Raw genomic sequence first — 14,398 nt, 5'->3', positions numbered from 1 at the left:
TGTTAGGTGGCTTCGTGTCCATTCCAGCCCCTAAAGCCCTCTATGTAACAGCGCGACACACTGCCCTGTCCTGCACCATCCTCACATGTTCCCACGTTGGAGCCATTGCGACAGCCCCTGTGTCGATCCATGTTGGCGAAGGCCTTTCTCTTCTTTGCCTCTCTCTCCCTCACCAAGCACCATGTCCTTCTCCAGGGACTGGTCTCTCCTGAAAAGATGCGGGAACAAAAGTATGACAAGTCATGGAGGCCAGTCCCACAGCTGAGAGAATGCTAGTGGTCATCATGTTCAGCTAGTCGTCCTTCCATGATCTGCAAATGTGAAAAAATCTTTAAAAATCTAAAATGTGAAAAACATCTCAAAGCCTGGTATGTAAGTCCTAGTATCCTAACAGTTTAACATTGAAATGCACTGAAGTTCAGTCAACTTATAAGAAAATTGGAACCTAAGTACATTTTCCCAATCAGCAAAAAGGACATGCTATTATGATACTGAATATATTGTGCTCTTTTGTCAGTATATCCTATGAGCTTAGTGTGTATTGATGTGCGTATCCAGTATTTTTTGAGGGGAGCAGTCCATAATAATTACATGACAGTAGCTTTGTCTCAGTGGGAAAATTTTCAAGATATCTGCATATATTCTTTTTTTTAATCATTATATTACAACTCATCACAATCCATACATCAATTGTGTAAAGCACATTTGCACATTCATTTCCATTATCAATATCAAAGCATTTGCACTTCACTTAAGCCCCTGGCATCAGCTCCTCATTTTTGCCCCTCCCTCCCCACTACCCCCTCCCTTATGAACCCTTGATAACTTATAAATTATTATTTTGTCATATCTTATACTGTCCAAAATGTCCCTTCACCCACTTTTCTGTTGTCAATCCCCCAGGGAGGAGGTTATATGTAGATCCTTGTAATCAGTTCGCTCTTTCCACCCCACCCTCCCTCCATCCTCCTGGTATCGCCACTCTCACCACTGGACCTGAATGGATCATCCACCTTGGATTCCTTGTTTCCATGTTCCTATCTGTACCAGTGTACAGAGGGTATCTATATTCTATTGTTACCTTTCACTCTTGCCCGGTTTCCCTTTTCAATAGCTTGTCCTATCTCATTGAAAATACAAAATACACAAGCGTGCAACTGCAGAGTGACTGGAAAGTAGGCGAGTAACATAGACACTCTATAGAAAATTTCATAATTCCCCAAATAATCATCTCTATCACCAGGTAACACGTCAGCTCTTGATCACGTAGAATTCTCCAAGAGGATACCATGACTCCAGGGCTTTGGGTCCCTACTTTGTTAGTTCATACCAGCAGCTCTCCAATGGCTAAGGAGGGGCAACAGGGAGAAGCACAAATTCTGCAGTGTTTCCTAGTTGTCATCTTCCTTTCACCCTGTGCTTCCTGTTCTGATAAATATTCTAATTTCAATCCTCCCTCCAATGGAAGAGAGGATATGAATTTGGAATCGAGGCTTTTATTTTTGATCATTCATCTGATTTATGTGTTCTGACTGTTCTCTATTCTGAAACAGCTAGATAGAAATAAGGCTGCAGTTGGTCACAGACAAACTGTACAGAGATAAACTCATTATGCTAGAAGCATGCAGTCCTTGGGATAACATGTAATTAGTGAGGGAGTGTGTCTAGTGCAGTGGTTCTCAACCTTCCTAATGCTGCAACCCTTTAATACAGTTCCTCATGTGTGCTCACCCCCCAACCAAAAAATTATTTTCATTACTGTAATTTTGCTACTGTTATGAACGGGAGAACCCTTTGAGAGGGTTGTTCAACCCCCAAAGGAGTTGCAACCCACAGGTTCAGAACAGCTGATCTAGTGGGTGAAGTGGGTTAGCTAAACCCTGATGGAAATCCTTAGAGCAAGACCCCTGTGTCTAATGCCCATGTGAAGTCTCTGTTTCCCCAGGACTGTCTTCTTCATCCTTTCACATAGTGGAATGCATGGTACCTTGCCAAGCCAGAATATACGGGATGTTTTAGGACACTGTGGCTGTTGAGGAGGTGGCTCTGAATTTCTCCGAGGAAGAATGGGCATTGCTGGACCTTTCTGAGAGGAAACTATAGAGACACGGGATGATGGAAACTTTTAGAAACCTGGCCTCAGTAGGTATGAATATTTTCATTAAAAACGGAAAGATGTGTGCGTGCGTGTGTATATGTATATTTGTGTATGTTTCATACTCAGTGATGCTATTGCAGTATGTGAGCTGAGTAATGGGAATACTTTGTTATATAAACAAGTGTAGTACTTTCCTCTCAGGAGCATGATGTCATGTTTCCCCATGAATATAAGGCTCTTAGTGTTATACTGATTTCTTATAGCAAGTGTGACTATGAGTCTACTAAGTTTCCTTACGTGTTATAAATGTGAGTGTTGACCTTTGGTGCAGAGAGGCTATGTGTGCATTGTGCCTTGTAAGAGCTCTGTGTTTTTTCAAGGTTAACATGATAGCTTTATCTATTTATTATCTATTTATCCATTGTGTGTCAAGCACAGTTGTACATGTGTTACCTCATCATCCTCAAAACATTTGCTTTCTACTTGAGCCCTTGGTATCAGCTCCTCAATTTCCCCCCTCCCTGCTCACTGCCTCTCCATCATGAACCCTTGATAATTTATAAATTATTATTTTTTCATCCTTACACTGTCCGATGTCTCCCTTCACCCACTTTTCTGTTGTCCATCCCCCAGGGAGGGGGTTTTATGTAGATCCTTGTAATGGGTCCCCCCTTTCTGCCCCACCTTCCTTTCACCCTCATGATAGCACCACTCTCACCACTGGTCCTGAAGGCATCTTCTGTCCCAGATTCCCTATGTTTCAGGTTCCTATCTGTACCAGTGTGCATCCTCTGGTCTAGCTGGATTTGTAAGAGAATTAGGTTCATGATAGTGGAGGGGAGGAGGAGCATTTAGGAAGTAGGGGAAAGTTGTATTTTCATTGTTTCTACACTGTACCCTGACTGGCTCGTCTCTTCCCTATGATCCTTCTGTAAGGGGCTGTCCAGTTGCTGACAGACGGGCTTTGGATCCCCAATCTTCACTCCCCTTCATTCACAATATGCCCGATACTGATCCCATCGACACCTTGTAATCAATCCATAGGTTGTGTGCTTTTTCCATGTGGGCTTTCTTGCTTCTAAGCTAGATGGCCACTTGTTTACCTTCAACCCTTTAAGATCCCATATGCTATATCTTTTGGTAGCTGGGCTCCATCAGTTTTCTTCACATTTTCTTTGCACACAGTTGTCTTCAGCTATCATCTTAGGAAGGTGAGCATCGTGGAATGCCAGGTAATAGAACAAAGTGTTCTTGCATTGAGGGAGCACTTGCATGGAGGCCCAATGTCCATCTGATACCGTAATACTAAACCTATTAATATATGCACCTAGATCTATTTCCCCACCCTAATATAAATATATTTACATATGCACATGCTTGTATTTAGACTTCTGTAAATGCTCTTTGTCTCCTAGTTCTTTCCTCTATTTCCTTTTACTTTCCTCTTGTCCCACTATCATGCTCTGTCTGTAGTTCAGTAATTTCAGGGTTTCAGTAATTCTTCTCAGTTACATTGCCTTGATCAATCCCTACCAGGCATCTTACACCCTCCTTGCCACTTATTTTGTGTCAGGGGAAAGGCCAGACCCTAACACATCACAGCGGGTCGGTTGGTGCAATTGTACAGTGATAATAAATAAAGATTATAGTAAAGTCATAGGGAGCATGAGAGATAGAAGAGGGATTGAAATAATGGAGTCAGACACATTTCATAGTTGCATGTTCACCTCAGCCTCACTTGGTGGTCCACATGGGGAGAGAAATATTTATTGCTAACCAAGGCTTTTATATCATCTGGGGATGTGCAGGCCCCCTAATTACAGGTGAAGAAATCCATCACAGGAAAGTGTTGTGCTATAGGTAATATAGTAATGGGAGTGGGATGCTGTAGGGGTTCATATGCTGTTGGAAGAGGAGGGAGTAAGGGTGTGCATGTGACAAGATGGGCGGACCCGAGATTCAGCATGGCAGCCTAACTTTGGATGTCACTGAGCAGGTTTGACCTGTTCTCTGGTTCACTGTAGAAATCATTATCAGTAAGGTGTACTGTAAACCCACCTTGCAGGGTCTAAATTGAAGCCTTTAGGGGGAAGTATCCCATTGTCCTTAACAGCAGGGATGGGCCCTATATGTGGTGGGACTAGACAGTCCTCTGACAGCTGATTGCCTTCAGGGAGGTAACTTGACAATTATTTACCATTAATTGTGAGCAGTGTCCTAAGTCTAACATATATTTGGGGGAGATGACTTGGAGAAATCTTTCTGTTTCCCACTATTTTGGATCACTTATTGATTGTTCCCTTTTCCCTGGGTTGGTTAACACCACTTTCTTTCCCCCACCTCCCCTTCTCCCATGTCATGCTCCCCGCCCCAACCATGGGTCCTGTTGCTTTCTCCTCCAGATTGTTTATCTGGCCTATATTATCTAGTTAGAAGTGCAGATATAATATGCACACACACACACACACACACACACATACACACACACAAGCACACATACACACAAAAGAGCAAAACAAAATGACAAAAGAAAACAAAACAACAGCAACAAGAAAAAAAGGGAAAAAAGAGAAAAGCCTGTAAAAAGTTAGAGGTCTCTATGTTGACCTTTAGGAGTGCTTTTCTGTGGAGTCTGATGGGGTGCCACGCTTTGGCCCCCGAGTCTAATTTTGGTACTCTTGGGACTTCCTTGCTCTACTTCCCTTGCTGTTCTGTTGCACAACACCCTTAGTGTTTTGCCTGGGTGTGGTGGGGTCAGATCGGATGCAATTCCCAAACTGTCTCCAGTGTTGTCCCCTATAGGGCTATAGGTCAGTGAGGGATGTCATGACTCATAGTCGGGGCAGCCATAGTGCTTCTTTTTGCATGGGCTGCTCAGAGCAGGCATATTGTCCTCAAAGCTTGGTGGGCCAGGATGTGTGCTCCACTCTCTCTTCCTCCCCCTTCATTTTCTCCCGTGTGCTCTGATCAGACATGTCCCTTTCCCTGAGCTGTAGCTTCAGTGTTGTCCTCTGAAGTAAATTCTTCTGGGGGAAGGGGCAGCTGTCCTCTTAGTTGGGATTGGGGCTGGCCCCTCTGATATTTTTGTTATAAATAGATTTTCTTCCACCAAAATTCCACAGACCTAGAGGAGCATAGGACTGGCTCAGTGTCAGGGAATTGTTGATTATCTTTTCACACTTTCCTTGTGATGTGTTTTTCTCCAAGAGCAGCATGTCAGGTACACCTTTTCGCCCTCATATGACACTAATGTGATGGGGATCTGCCTTAGGCTGGGTTCTCTAGAAAAATAAAACTATAGACACTGACATATGCATAAGAGAGCTTTTCATCAAGAGAACATCCCAGCCCAGTCCAACTGAAGCCCATGGGTCCAATGCTACCTAGAGCATCCATGGCTCAGTGTGTTCAAGTCCCCAAACTTCAGTTTTTGGGTGAGCATCAATCCTATCTGTTGTCCAGCTTGATATATGTGTGTGTATCACATACATATATGTGTGTGTATCACATACATATATGTGTGTCTATATAGTCACTCTAATATTATATGTGCACACGAATGCCTTGGTTTAGTTTATTAATTCATCAGTATATGAGGACCTTCAACACTACAGAAAACTACAGGACTCTAAATTCATGCTTTCATCACAGAATGGGTGGAAACAAATTCCCTGTTTCAGGGTTTTAATCTGAATACATTTGTACTTCCTTTTCTGTAAGATAAATGCTATAATTTTGATCATGCTGTATTTCTTTTTTTATTAAATCACTTTATTGGGTCTTGTAGAACTCTTATCATAATCCACACCTCCATCCATTGTGTCAAGCACATTAGTACATTTGTTGGCATACTCATTCTCAAAGCATTTTCTTTCTACTTGAGCCCTTGCTGTCAGCTTCTCATTTTTATTCCCCCCTCCTCATGAACCCTTGATAATTTGTAAAGTATTATTTGTTCATCTCTTACACTGCCCTATGTCTTCCTTCACCCACTTTTCTGTTGTCTATCCCCCTGGGGAGGGAGTTATACGTAGATCATTGTGATAGGTTCCCTCTTTCTCCCCCCACCTTCCCCTTCCACTTCTGATTAACAATTAATAGTTAGGGAGTTAAGTACCAAGAGTTATTTCAGCGTGTTTAAATGTAGCCTACAATGTTTTAGCATTTATTAGCTATTCATGGCATATCGTGAATATTTTATGGATATGATAATTAAATTATGATTAAAGGAATTTTTATGTCTTTTTGGAAGCCTCTTCCTTAAAAAAAAGTGAACCTGGTAGCTCTAGTTAGAACATACAGTCAATTTTTAATATCACTGGTAAAAGTGGACATTTATGGTTGTCCTTTTTCTGACGTGGGGTGATGTTTTTTCAAGTATGACTTTTTCTTTTTAGGAATGTATATTAGCATATTAACATTTTGAACTATATTTGTTTTATGTTAGATTTGTAGAGTTATTTTTCCTTAGCATGAAAAGTCTTTGACTTTGTTTAGTAAGTTTTGTGTCTATTTAGATTATTAATTCTTTTTTACATTAATTGGTATATATTACAGTGCTCATTTTCTTATATTAAATCAACTCTAGGATAGATTCTACTTAATTATCATGTGTAATTATTTTCATGTGTTTTCTGACTCTATTCCCAATGTTTTCAAGAACTTTTTCATGTAGATCCATTATCAATATTGCTCTACAGTTTTCTTGAAGTATCATTATCTGACCTTGTTTACAGGTTATTACTGGTCTCATAGAAAATATTAATAAGGTTACTCTGACAATTATTGTTATGTTTCACCCAATAACGTGAACTTAGACAAAAAGAATAAAGCGTCTATTCATATTGCGTGAATACTCTCCTGTCTAGCTGCCAGAATCTTCAACTTTAATCTGTCTTACAGTTAGCCTTGAAGTTTCTCATGGAATTGAATTGTGATTCAGTTGATTGTAAACTTTCTGAACATCCTGAAACCCACTCGACTCTCATAGATCACTTGCTCTGGCTGGATCCTCTAGAGTGATAAATGATTTACACCCCTCTTGACGGGACAAATCGTCACTCACACCTGAGACTGTGGATGGGACATCCTTGAACCCAAGCCAATAAGCCCACTACTACAGTGTGTGTTGTTTGCCATCAGTCAGCATTACCTAGAAAGCTTGGAATCCAGAATTTAGGTCAAGATGACAAAATGGTTTGATCAGTCATCTCTTTTCTGGATCCATCTTGCATTTTTAAGCATCTTCCCTCACCTTGGCTCTTACCATGACCCCTTGCCATTCCATGACTGTAAGCTGCAGTCTTTCCCAAAGGCTTTAAAATCGGACATCTGTAAACACAAGAGCTTAAGAGAGTAGCAAATAAGGATTCCCCTGGCTTGTTTTCTTGTTTAGAATATCTCTATCTTGGCCAAGGTACCTCTAGGATGTGCTATTGGTGTCGCTCTGTCTCTTGTTGTCCACCTGTACAAAAACTTTCTCTAGTTACTACACTATTGTGCATAAATGGGCTACCCAACCATAGGGATTTCTTCACACAATAGATATTGTAAAGAATACCCAGGATGCAAGGGGATTGGAGTAGGTTTTACTTAATGAGAAGCTCAGCCTGAGTTGGAGTGGCAGATATGAGCGTGATTCAGCTTGATCACTTTCACCAGATATGTCAAGGGTTTTGGTCTGAGGTTCCGTTATGGGCTTTTAAAGAACATTCTTCATAAAATATTCCGTTCTTCAGTTAGATTGCTGGTGAAAAGAAGATATTTACCTTCAATGGAGCTTGAGAAATTTGAGGCCTTAAGTACTTCCACTTTGTGGATCCAAAGTTGATCATGATATTTGGGAAATTAGTAAAATTGCTCTGCAAAGATAGAGTGGACCCTTGTTTAATGCAAACCCTCAGCTTTGAGCAGGATTTTGATCCCAGGTGGTGGGGGTGGTCACTATTTAGCGCAAGAAGTACAGGCCAAGAAAGTGATATGCCTTTTTCAACATTGCCTCCTCTTCTGTTTCAGAACAAAGATTTGCCACAGAGAAATACAGTCCAGTCTAGGGAGCTAGAAATCTGGTACTAGTGTCTTGCACATTGAAGCATGACAAGGAAGGACTTCAACTTCTGACTGGGTCGTGAACCAAATCCATTCACCTGACTCCAAGCAGGGTGAGCATCCCTGGGGTTCCTGGGGTCAGCACTGGGCAGAGGAGTTTGAGGGGAAGCAGGAGGGATCTGAGCTTTCTGGGGTCTGAACCCAGGAAACACCAGTGTACAAGAACCCAGGCTGCCCCATTGGTCGGGGTCCGAGCAATTTGCGCATCTCCCGGAATGATAGAATTTGCTGATAATGTAACCATGTATAATTGTATTAGAACTTAAATTGTGAGCACTCCAATTTGCAAAAGGCGGGTGGCATAGTGGTTACAGATTGGACTGCTAACTGCAAGGTCAGCAGTTCAGAATTACAAGTCACCCCTGAGGAGAAAAACAAGGTTTCCAATCTTGGTAAGAGTTATAGTCTCCGAAATCCACAAGGGGCCATTCCACCTCCCTTTAAAGGGTCACTGTAACCAGAATCCACTCTGTGGCACTGAGTTGGGTTTAAGGTTTGCATTGCTGATGACAGTGACAACTCTGTCCATTTGCTGCCTCCCCAGTTTGATTAAGCCTCCATTGAATTCCTTTTGATAATTAGCCAAGAATGTAGATCATCTTACCCTTGCGGAAAATGCCTTACAAAATAGATTGCCTGCACTCCTCTCCATCCATCCCCCTCCAAGGGCCTGCCTAGATGTATCCTTGATGGAGCTCACCTAAGCGAGGACAGCACAGGGGCCATTGTTATGAGTCTGGCCTTGATTGCTTCAGTTTGAAGGCCCTGGACCAATCTTTTAAGTCTTTCTATCTAATAATGTGCATGTCCCAATTATGGTCCCATTCCTGCTGCTGCAGTCCCACCTGTATCTGATGTATTGCTTTGCCACCAATCATGATCTGTGACATGGCCTTTTGTTCTGTGTCCTATTTATCTAGGGTCCCGACTCTGAATCCTCAGTTGCATTTGAACTGCTAATGGCCTCCCTTATCCATATGATGTGTGTGCGTATCTTTTGTTGTCTCTTAACGTTCAATAAATGCTCTCCTCAAATTATGTTTGACAAAGAAGTCACTTTTCCACCCTAACACACAATTTAGCATCATCAGTGCCTCAAGGTACAGTTCTCTGGGACAGCATCTTGACAGCCGTACCTGCAGGTGAGGTCAGGCCCTACAACCCCCTGGCTTCTGTCCTAAATGTACAAAAATTACAAAGTTCTCTTAGTTCTGCGGATAAATTCTCTCTCTGCACCTTAGCCTTATACCAGACACACTTAGCTCTATGTGGGTTGGCAAATCTAGTTCCCCAGATAAGAACTCAAATGTACCCCTATTTCACCTCTAACCTCCTGCCCAAAGGCACTTAGCTCTCTTGTTCTGTGGTCTGGGAATGCCACTGCTCTGTCTCAGGCTCTTGGTTCTGCTGCCACCATGTCTCTGTTGCTGCTTCTTCCCTTCATGTCCACTCTTGTGTCACAGCTGCCTGTCTGCTGGATTGAAGAATTTCTGTGAAAGAATCTGGGATCTAAAGGCCCCTACTCCTGGTTCTTTTTTTTTTAAAGTCATTTTATTAGGGACTCATACAACTCCTAATACAATCCATACATATATCAATTGTGTAAAGCACATTTTTACATTCGTTGCCCTCATCATTCTCAAAACATTTGCTCTCCACCCAAGCCCCTGGCTTCAGGTCCTCAATTTTTCTTCTCCCTCCTCACTCCCTCCTCCCTCATGAACCCTTGATAATTTATAAATTGTTATTTTGTCATATATTTCTGTGTCCCATTTTTCTGTTGTATGTCCCCCAGGGAGGAGGTCACATGTAGATTCTTGAAATAGGTTCCACTTTTCCAACCCAACCTCACTGTGCCCTTCAAATATCACCACTCACACCACCAGTCCTGAGGGGATTATCTGCCATGGCTTCCCTGCATTTTCAGTTCCCATCTGCACCAGTGTACATCCCCTGGTCTAGTCAGACCTGCAAGTCAGGATTCAGACCATGACAGTTGGAGGGGGGAAGGAAGCACCCAGAAACTTGATCAAAGTTGTATTTTTCATCGTTGCTACATCACACCCTGACTGTTTCATCGCCTCCCCAAGACCCTTCTGTAAGGGAATGTCCAGTGGCCTACAAATGGGCTTTGGGTCTCCACTCCACACTCCCCCGCTGATTCACTATGGTAAGATTTTTTGTTCTGATGATGCCTGATACCTGATCCCTTGATACCTTGTGATTGCACAGGCTGGTATGCTTCTTCCATGTGGGCTTTGTTGCTTCTAAGCTAGATGGCCGCTTTTTTACCTTCAAGCCTTAAGATCCCAGATGCTATATCTTTTGATAGCTGAGCACCATCAACTTTCTTCACCACATTTGCTTATGCACAAATCTGTCTTCAGTGATCATATTATCGAGATGAGCGTGCAATGTAATGACTCTTCTCCATCTATCTTGATTGATAATTTGGCTTGGTAGCGTATTCTTGGGTTTGCATTGTTTTCCTTCAATTTTTTGAAAATGTTACTCCACTCTCTCTTCTTCATAGTTTCTGCTGATAGGTCTGATCATATTCTTATTTGGGAACCTTTATATATGATTGCTTGTTTTCCCCTAGCTGCTCTCATGATTTTCTCCTTTTCCTCAAAGTTGGATAATTTAACTATTATGTGCCTTGATGACTTCTTCTTGGGATCCAGTCTTGCTGGGATTCTTTCAGCTTCCTGAATGGTTGCCTTGTTTTAATTCACTAAGCTGGGGAAGCTTTCCTCCAAGAATTCTCTCACTACTGTTGCAGATGACTTCTTTGTTGTGTCTTCCTCCAGTAAGCCAATACTTCTAATGATGTACCGCTTCATAGCATCAGACTTAGTTCTTAAGTTTTCTTCAGCTTCTCTGATGATCTTATTAGATTTTTGTTCTCGTTTGTTGAAGTCTGCTTGGCTGTCCTCCAAGTCACTGATGCGGGCCTCTGATTCTTCCAGTTGCTTGTCGAGGTCCATGAGTGTGCTACTGGTTTTTGTTATCTCCTCCCTAAGCTCCTGTATTTCTCTTTGATTTATGGTTTTTACCTTTTCTATCATTTCATCATTTTTCTGTATTGTTTCCCTCATATCCCCTGACTCCAAGTAACATTCTGAAAATTTCTTTCTGTGGCAGCTCAATGTCTGCTTCCTCTATGCATGCATTATGTTCAGGACATCTTCTGGCTTTGCCTTTTGTTCCTCTCCTTTTTTTGTTGAGGTTTTTGGGGCTGATGGCTGCTTGTGTTGCGTTGTTTTAGATGAGCCAGGTGCCATTTTCCAGGGAGTCGAAGAGCACTGGCTCTCTCTGGGAGACTTTGAACTGCCTATAGCTTATTTCACTATGGAATTAACCTACCACTTTGTCCTCCTGTGGCTTCCCTCTCGGGGGAGTGACCCAGAAGGGTTGCCTGCTTTGGTGTTGCAGAGGTTGGGCAGAGGCTCCTGCAGTAACTTTTGTTGAGGAGTGTTGGCCGAGCTGCCTTATGCCCCACAGGCACAAAGGCTGGAAGGAGTTCCCCAGTCAGAAGTTGAGCAGAGTATCCCCTGTTGGGGGCCAGCAGGGATTTTTCCAGCCTGCTAACTACACAGGGTGGAGCTCACCTAGCTGCGTGTGGCTCAGGTGTAAATGCCCTAAGCTAAGGGAGTGGTCTGGAGGTTAGCAGTAGAGTGTGAGAGACCAAGAAAGAGGAAAAGAGGAGAAAAAAAAGTTAAAAAGCAAGCCAAATGTGCCCATGAGGGGCGGGGGAGGGGGAATATAGTGAAGAGATGGATAGAAAGCAACAATGTAGCTGAGCCCTTATCCAGGCCAGAGGAGCTGCAAGGGTTTAATCCTTGTTCGGAGGTGGTAGCAGCAAGCTGTGGCTGTGTTGAGAAAAGGCTGCTGCACAGCCCTCCAAGGCTGATAGGGTGACAGAGAGGAGATGCAAAGGTCTAGTGCCTGCCCCAAGGCAGGTGGTGGCAAACTGTGGCTGTGTTGAGACCAAGCAGCCCTACAGGCTCCAAATGGTCCTGGCTCTGGCAGAGACAGTGGCGGGGCAAAGGTCAAGCCCCAGCCGGCCTCCACTGAAGTAAACCAAAAGCCCCCAGCCCCTCAAAACCCCATGGGTCTGTGCCTACTTGTCTTTATGATGCTCCTCCTGCATTCCAGCAGTGTTCAGTTATCTCTAAGTAACTCTCCTAGCTTGAATTCTGTGGAGTTCCTCTGGTGTTTGTTACTCCTTCGCCATCTTGCCGGAAGTCCCCCTGGTTCTTCTTTTTTGTTGGTAGTGAGATCCCAATTTCTGTCTCTGAAATAACTCAATTAGTTGTAACATGAATTCCAAAGTAACTAATCTGTAGGTTAGGTTTCAGACAGTTTATTTACATAACCACAAGGCACAACGGTACCAATGTATTGTTGGCCAAGCTGCCCGATTGTCTTATATGAGACTGTAACTTTATAACGGAGTAAAAAGCCATGTCACTCATGCTTTCGAGGAGAAATTGGTGGTTTCCAATTGCTGACCTTGCAATTAGCAGCCTGACAGTAACCACTATGAGGGACAACTTTTCCTCGTTCACATTGGCAGGCGACAAACCCAGGTAAATAATTTGGAGGAAGTTAAGGGGGCATAGCTAGACTGTGTACTTGTATAGACCACCTGTCTGACTCAGTGATTCTCAACCTTCCTAATGCTGCGACCCTTTAATGCAGTTCCTCATGTTGTGGTGAAGCTCCAACCATAAAACTACTTTTGTTGCTACTTCATGACAGTAAGTTTACTACTGTTATGAATCAGGCAACCCCTGTGAAAGGGTCCTTCAACCCCCAAAAGGGTCTCAACCCATAGGTGGAGAACCACTGATCTAACTGCATTAGGTACTACAAATAATGGTATATTAAAAACATTATCTATATTGGGATTCAAAAGTGCACTCATTATTGGGGGATATATACTTCTTCATTTACATTTATATGTAATTTATATATGTATAGATATAAATTTCAATCTAATAAATGTCATATAAATGTTTATTATGGAGCCTTGTTTTTGACATGTGTTAAGTGTTGGACTTCTATCCTCAAGGTCAGAGGTACACACCCATTAGCATCCTGTCATGGCTTTAGAATCTTGGAAGCTCTGTACAGCAGTTCTCCTGTGTCCTATCTGCAGCTTATATGTCTAACTCTACTTGATGGTGAGTTTAAAAGTGTTTCTAAAGTTATTTTACAATTTATAGTTCTCCTATAAAATAATCTTTAGTTTATAATAGCTCTTTATATATCCCATGTAAAATGTTTCCAGATGCTTTAATTAACATAATCATCTTAAAGGTTCATTGATTTGTCATTCTCTTTGAGAGTCACACAGTAAGGAATTGGTAGTTTGTATGCTGTGGGGTAGGGATCCAACTCTTTGTTTATTTTTTTATATTTATATTTGATTGCCCAATCTCTATTTGTTATAAAATAATCTTTTATTCACATGTGTGAACATTATGAGTTTTAGATTTTATTGCTCATGGTATAAGCATGTTTCCCATTACTCAGTAAGGACACCGTTAACAGTATTGGGGACTTTGGGTGTTTAGAAGAAGGAAAGAGCAGTAACAGCACCTGGACCTATTGGTTATGTGTTACACTGTATTCTCCCATCAGCCTGCCGATGGTGCATCACCAGCAGCTTAGAGGAAGGAGGAAGAGTGCCTTGTATTATTACTTTTGGGATTTCCTCACGAGAGATTGAAATTTGTGAGCATCATTAGAGCTGATCCAGATAAGACAGAGCATCCCAGTTGCCTGTAGTGTCCTAAGGACCAAAGAAAATGGCCAAGGCTCAGGTGCTTCTGATGTGTTTTATCCTTTTCTGTATTTTCTACTGGAATTGTAGGAGCCTGAATAATACTGATTCAGTTCATTGGAAAAGCAGAAATTTGAAATAGTAGAACTTAGAGCTAAACTTTTACTCTGATTTCAACATTTGGCTGGAGAAGATTAGGAATATATTGATCATAGGATTAACAATAAACTATTGACATTGAACATAATATAGCACTGAGGATTCTTTGGATAACATCTTCCAGCTCATAATTTATTATTCTATGGCCAGCATATCTTTCAAATTATATGCTATACATGGTTTTTAAGGAGAAATAAAATCACTTCTTTAGGAGAGTTCAGTAGTCCATGGGATTTTTGTTT

General features: G+C 42.0%; 1 long non-coding RNA gene across 1 annotated transcript in view; it reads left to right on the top strand.

Moving 5' to 3' along the window:
• LOC142435944 (uncharacterized) overlaps positions 1 to 13,396 on the top strand; it is a 56,473-nt gene extending 43,077 nt beyond the window's left edge. The window contains exons 3-4 of the long non-coding RNA XR_012781680.1: positions 8,114 to 8,259; positions 13,284 to 13,396. This is a non-coding gene — a long non-coding RNA (uncharacterized LOC142435944). The remainder of the gene's footprint in view (positions 1 to 8,113; positions 8,260 to 13,283) is intronic.
• The last annotated feature ends 1,002 nt before the right edge of the window (positions 13,397 to 14,398 follow it).

This window comes from Tenrec ecaudatus (genome assembly GCF_050624435.1).
Source record: "Tenrec ecaudatus isolate mTenEca1 chromosome 15 unlocalized genomic scaffold, mTenEca1.hap1 SUPER_15_unloc_1, whole genome shotgun sequence".
Classification (NCBI taxonomy): Eukaryota; Metazoa; Chordata; class Mammalia; order Afrosoricida; family Tenrecidae; genus Tenrec; species Tenrec ecaudatus.
This window is presented reverse-complemented; position numbering and strand designations above follow the sequence as displayed.